This window comes from Austrofundulus limnaeus, unplaced genomic scaffold (assembly GCF_001266775.1).
Source record: "Austrofundulus limnaeus strain Quisiro unplaced genomic scaffold, Austrofundulus_limnaeus-1.0 Scaffold5, whole genome shotgun sequence".
Lineage (NCBI taxonomy): Eukaryota > Metazoa > Chordata > Actinopteri > Cyprinodontiformes > Rivulidae > Austrofundulus > Austrofundulus limnaeus.
Window position 1 is genome coordinate 978,033 of NW_013952407.1, and position 6,952 is coordinate 984,984.

The 6,952-nt window shown below is 41.6% G+C and overlaps 1 protein-coding gene across 2 annotated transcripts in view; it reads right to left on the reverse strand.

The window, feature by feature from the left end:
* The window catches only part of apba2b (amyloid beta (A4) precursor protein-binding, family A, member 2b), a 68,193-nt gene extending 66,910 nt beyond the window's left edge, over nt 1-1,283 (reverse strand). For both annotated transcript variants that reach the window (XM_014026358.1, XM_014026350.1), the window contains exon 1: nt 1,152-1,283. The gene's annotated coding sequence lies outside the window, so the exon portion shown is untranslated. The remainder of the gene's footprint in view (nt 1-1,151) is intronic.
* Between the last annotated feature and the right edge of the window lie 5,669 nt (nt 1,284-6,952).

The following is a 6,952-nucleotide window of genomic DNA, read 5'->3' on the forward strand; positions in this document are numbered from 1 at the left end:
AATTTTGCCTGAAACTCTCAGACTGAAGAAGTCTCTTGGAGAAGAGACGAAACATTTCATTAGAGAAGAACCCGTCCAGAAGACCTACACAATTTTTTTCTTTTTGATTTTTTACCTGGATTACTGAGATGCATCAGGATACATTAAAAATGCATTTACTTACAGTAACTATGCCCCTGGGTGCATTTTTTTGGTCCTATGACTGTTTTTTTAAGAAGCACATATCCAAAGTTAAGAAAAAAAAACTTTAAAAAGTGAATTTTGCATAATAGGTCCCCMTTAAGTGGTGAAAAAAATGGAAATTTATCAGAATATTGACACAGCACATTGAAAATGAGACACTCTGCACCAATCCGGGGTCAGAAATCACACCGTTGTGACAAAAAACAATAAAACAAGACCTGACCTGGCAGCTCAGAGGAAGAGGACAAAAGGCAGTGATGCTAAAATGTTTTCTTGGACACAGATGCTTGAAAGCCTCCACTGTCCCCCTGCTTCCCTCTGAACAAAGAACATTCAGACAGAAACTGGCCCTCCCCGTAGCTGCCTGGGACTGAGTGATACACACATCCACATGATGAGGAGACACATAAACGCCTCATCAGGCTCTTTACAGCTTCAGCAGCACATACAGAGAGGCGTTCAATTGCTTCAGTGTTTTTTTCACTTTCCTGAACTGTCAGAAGGGGACAGCATTTATGATTGGGCAGATTTAGAAGAAAACAAGCAGATGGAGCCATGAAGACGAGCTCAAACACATTTACTGATGAACTTGCTGTGACACGAACCGTGTTCAGACCTGATACAGCCTTTTTTTTATTTAAATTTTTTTTTTTTACATAATAAGCAGAAGAATCGATGATTTCAGGGAGCAGACTGAGCTGCGCACTGATGAATCACCGAAAAATAAAATCATGTCGGGACAGACTCCAAACCAAGCTCTGACCTTTAAAACGGAGTAAACGTGGAAATAAATACACGACGTGGAAACAGAAAGAACCGTTTGCTGATGAAGCTCAGCGCACTGCCGCTGATGATGGTGGTGATGATGATGAGCATAAGGCTGTCCTCTCTGACTGAATATTCAGTGTTTTACAGAAACCACACACGTTTAAAAGGCTGAACTGTCGTGTTTTTTAAAGATGTCTTACCTGGGGAGTGTCATGTGTTGATCAGTCACCTCCTCGTCGGCTCAGTGAGGGATGGAGCTGCATGGTGCCTCATCATCGTCATCATCATCATCACTGTGGCGCACGGGAGCGCAGCCGCCCCGGAACGAGCACAAGATAAAACCAAAGCACTGCAGTTGTCTGGTTTGCGCGAGAGCCACCCCCGCCCGACGGGCGCGTGCTCCACTACAGCGCACAGATCTTTTTTTTTTTTTTTTAGCTGATTTACAGCTAAAATACAGTGGCATGCTGAAACTGAGGACAGCTAAGAGGTGATGTTTTTTTTAAATCAAGTTTATTCCATTTTCTCAGTTTTGGTTTTGTGTTTTAGGGTTGAATTGGATTTTTATTTAGTGGTTTTCTGCTCCAGTCGTGCTGGCACGCCCACTCTCACCTGTCTTCTCAGCCCATGTGTGTCCACTTTACTCATCAAACCCTGTTCCTTCAGTCTGTGCTCCACTCAGCAGCAGATCATTATTGGTTTTTGTTCCAAAGTCAAGCCTCCTTGTGGTTTTTGTAAATGTCCTTGATAAAAGCTATACAACAACAACAACAACAACAACAACGTCCTGATGCATCTCAGTAATCCAGGTAAAAAATCAAAAAGAAAAAAATTGTGTAGGTCTTCTGGACGGGTTCTTCTCTAATGAAACGTTTCGTTTCTCCTCCAAGAGACTTCTTCAGTCTGAGAGTTTCAGGCAAAATTCAGGCTTTTAAGCCCTGCCTCCATGTGACTGATACATCACATGGCTATCGTTTACACCTAATTAACACTTATTGTTAACAGGGGGTGGGGTGATACTGGCAATAGCCGCGCTGTAGGAGGGGGACAACTGAAAACGGAGGCCTCCACCTCTGTTTAATGATGGACGGTCTTTCTTCACAAAAATGGCTTCTTTTACTCCTCTCTCAAACCAACGTTCCTCTCTATCAAGAATGAGAACATCCTCATCTCTGAAAGAGTGACCGCTGGCCTGTAAATGAGTGAAAACTGCAGAGTTCTGACCATTAGATGTAGCTCGTCTGTGTTGGGACATTCTTTTGAACAGTGGCTGCTTTGTTTCCCCGATGTATAACTGGTCGCAGTCCTCCTGGCACTTAACAGCATATACAACATTGCTCTGTTTGTGCCGGGGCACCGGATCTTTGGGGTGAACCAGCCTTTGCCGTAATGTGTTTTGGGGTTTGAAAGCTACTGGGACATCATGTTTAGAAAATAAATATCTCAGTTTCTCCAAAACACCCGCAACATACGGAATAACCACTGGTTTGGGTCTGGGTTTGGGGTCTTCATTTTCACCTGAAGGTTGCATGGAATCCTGTCTGTGTTTCCTGTCTGCTTTCAGGAAAGCCCAGTCAGGATAACCACACTGCTCCAGGGCCTGTCGTGTGTGTGATTTCTCTTTCTGCCTGGCTCCTGGGTTTGTAGGGACACTGTCTGCTCCTTTTTTTTAACAACAACAACAACAACAACAACAACAACAACAACAACAACAACACAAATAAAAATAAAATGATCCCAGCTTACATTTCAGGCATACATTTTAAAGATATAAAGGTGATTTTATTTCGTAAAAGCTAAGCCAAAACTGCTCTAAATGGACCCCAAAAGTAAAATCCCAACTAAAAGTAACTAGTTTAAAATTGCAGTTAGAGCAGTACTGCCACCTAGAGGCCAGGAGTCAGAATGACAACCAAATTCATTACCTGCAATTTATTAAACAGAGAGTTTAATACAAACACACAGTACATTGAATATTATTTTATCTTATTTTATTTTATTCAATAAAAAACAAGAAAAAAATCTACATCCAATAAAAAGCAAAACACTATAAATGAAACGAGGGAGAAGAAAAACAAAAGCTACCCCTTTTTCTAAAATAAATTCAAATAATAATAAAACAAGTCGTTCACAAACTCAAACTTTGAAACAAAAACAGGATCAGGTCCATCATTTGAACAATAGTTTATGTTGATACATACTAGTATTTTTTTCTTCAATAAACTCTTCTATCTTCTTTTAAACACTTGTTCTGGGAGTTTTATTGTCATTATTCTGAGTCAAATGAACATTTTAAAGCTTTTGCAAACATGCTTTGCACAAATGCTTGGAACACTGCAAAGTTAACGTTTTGGCTTTTGAAGAATTTAACATTATTGAAAGTACTAATTTTAAACAAGTGATATTTGTGAACTAGAGATAAGCATTAATCCTGGTCCTCAAGGACCACTTTTCTGCAAGATTTTGTTGTTTTTCTTTAGCTTTTCTTCAGGTCCTGCAGAAGTCCATTAATCACTCTTTCATTCAAATTAGATGTATCAAAGTAAAGAAACATGTCAAGAACTCTGTCAGTCAAAGACTTTGTAACCATGGGGGAGGAATATAAACACTGAGACGCTTCTCTGTTTTGACACACCTGATCTGAACTTGAATGCATGCTGAAAAGCAGGAAAACGACTAACGTTTACAGGACTGTGGCTCCAGGACCAGGATGGGCACAGGTGATCCAGGCTAAAACAGATTTAGTAAAAGTGTAGTAGATGAACTAGGTTTTGATTAGCTAAGTTTAATTCATTTAGTAAAGATGTCTAACAATATGCCTTACATTTAATAAATGTTCACTTTTAGATCACATACAGGTCAGTTTTAACCCAGATGTGTCAATGATGGTTACTTATCTGAAGTTAAATTTCTGTTAGTAAAAGCCTTAAAATAGTACCAACTACTGACCCTCGGCTGTTTTAAATATTCATCACTTTCTAATAATGGACACGTTATTTTGGCAGCTGATGAATATGAAACACTAGAGGTCAGCAGTGAGCCACTTTACGCGCGCGGCTCCGGGCGGACGTGAATGGTGAGTAAATGCTCCTTATCGGCTGTGTGGGCCTATTGGCTGAAACGGAATGATGATGATAATGAAGGCGCACTGGCTTCTCATGACAATGACTCCAGTGAAACACGTGACGCGGGCTCAACACGTGAGCAAACCCATTTAAACCTAAACTACAACTTGGGGCAGGTTGTGCGTAAAAAGGCATCCTGGCAGAAATTCTCACGTGATTCTCTGATTATTGACTCAGTTGTGGAGCCCACCGACAGGAGGATGATCAGGATTCCAAACAGGAACACCTGTCAGTCTTTATTTCTTGGGCTCTTTGCCCTTTCACACAGAGAGAGTGGCTGCAACAWGCTTCTGATGTTGCACTTCATGACCATGGTTTTTTGCCGCTAATTGAAATTAAATTAGAGAAACAGAAGCTGACAGGAGCGTAGATATTACGCATATGGTTACCCCAATTTATGAGGTCCAAAGCTCACAGAGAGAGCCTCTGAGTGCTGTACTAATTAGGACCTGTGGTGAAATGGTCAGCAGCACTGAGGGCGCACGGATTCCTCGCCTCATACCGACTTACTTCACGTCACCCCGCCCGTCTGCCTCCCGTCTCCTCCTTTAAACCTTTGCAGCGACCAGCCCCTTTGAGCGACTTCGGGCTCCGACTACACACAGAGAGAAAGTGATCCAGATTCCCAGCCTCACCTACAGACAACCTGCTCCAAACAAGGAGCGAAGAAGAGGTGGAGGACGCACAAGAAGCGCAGACGCGTCCGTGCGTGCCAGCCTAACCAGGGGAAGAAAAAAAGGAACCAAAAATTAACCTGGAATAAGAGTTCACCTGGAGCACAGCAATTGTTGCAAGAAGACAGCCTAAATGAGTGCACAGTGACAAGAGTCATGCATCTCAACACAGAAGAAGACGGCAGCAAAGGTGAGCAGAGGATTTCATCGTTTGTTGGTTTATTTTAATTCCAGTTTGTATAAAAAGCTCTACGCGTTGGTTTCCAGACGCCCTTGAGTGTTGATGTCAAACATGGGAGGGTGGGGGTGGGGGGGTCGCTCCATCAAGCTAAGGATAACATGTTCTGTAATTGGATGTCTTTCACCAAAACGCGCCGAAAAGCATCGCCTGGCACGGTGAAGAGGCGCTGCGTCCACTCAAGGTGGCGGGATGGTGACAGCCCGCGAGACAGCCACTTGAGCACTTGTTGTGCTCAATTTGGACTCACCCACGGCCGGTGTTTTTTATTTATATATTTGCATTATTATTTTTTAAAACCACGAGGTGACCTGAGCATACATGACCAAGGTCACACTGATGAGAAAGCCCTGTGCGTGCGTGCGTGCGTGCGTGCGTGCGTGCGTGTCCGCCCGCGCGTGCGACTTCTTGTCTGTAACTGAGACGCCACAGATGTGCGCCCTCCGCTGTGGTCTGGAGGGGAGAATTAGGGAGCAGACGGTGTGTAATGACAGCAAACCCCCACTTCCTTCCATCACGAGGAAGTAACAAAAGCTTCTGGTGCACGTGCACGAGCCAGCAGGAGCATTTCACTCTGTCAGGCTTTGAACTGAGGGTCCAGGTCACTGACTACCACCTGATGCTGACGATTTTACCTGAACGTCTGTCAGCATAACGCAGTCTGTTAAATAAGCAGCAAATTGACTGGTTTGTGTCGCCACACCCAATAAATAATCTTACACTTATAATAACCACTGACATCCATGAGAAACAACTGCAGACAGCTGACCAATTAGATTTTCTGTTTAAAAAGTCACGAGGACCAGACAAAAACACATCCTGAAGTTATAAACTTCCTGCAGCATTTTTTAAAATTATATTTTGATGGTTAATTTGTCATTAAATAAAAAAATTGCAAGCACGATTTTGTGATTGGACGCTCTGTGCATTTGTTTTTACGAACCAAAGTGACTCTGAAGAAGTCAAACGTCCCTAATATTATTATTTTACTTTCTTTCTTGTTTCTTTTGCATTTTTCAGCAGATTCACTAAAAATCTACCTAAACGGCTGAGATTCTTGTCCATTTCCACCATATTTGTTTATAGACTGTCAGTTTTTGGTCAACCAAGCTTCTGTGTGGTTTTCAGTGCATTCATTCGAGTGATTTGTTTACGTTGAGGGTGGACCTGCATTTCAGAAATGCATTCAGTATTTCTAGAAAACCACATAAGTAAAGACTTTCGACTTGCACTGTTTTATATTTCAGTTTTATGTTTGAGTTCATCCTCTGGAATGAGCACCTTTTTAAATGAGGCAATGAGAGTGCTTCAGAAACTCGTTTTCTCACATGAACATGGAAATTGTTGTTTATTTTGGCTGCTCAGTCTTCAGAGGTTTCCACAGCAAGTGAACTGCACACAAAAGATGCTAAGGGTTTATTCCAAATTTCTTTCCTGATGTAATCTGTGCTCAAACCTCAGGATTACAGTACTGACCACTGCTGCCCATCAGCATAGATTAGATAATATTTCACCGTTGAGTTTAACAGGAATAATATATATATTTTAATCAGCTAAAGCATGTTGATTGAGGAGTTAACCTGGACAGGAACGGTACTGTATGCATCATATCACATGTAAAATGGTTTTATTGTGAGTTGTGGACACATCCTGAACAAAAAAAAGGCTTTGTGACATGGCAGACATGTTTTAGAGATTTCTTTTTTGCTTTTATATTTTTTAATATAAAATATGCTGAAACTACTGGGATTTCTACCTTTTTAAGAAACATAAATGGTTTAATTTCAGAGTAGCCTCAGCCAGTGTCCTCCAAAACTATTAAAGCATCAGGGTTGGCTCTGTTATTTTAACAGCACATTTGAGTTTTACATCAAAAGCTGAACATGAACGTTGGCATTTCAGCTTTTTTTTGTTATCTTCATTTGAATCTGTGTTGCATGACTTAAAGAAAGTCTGCAAGGCCT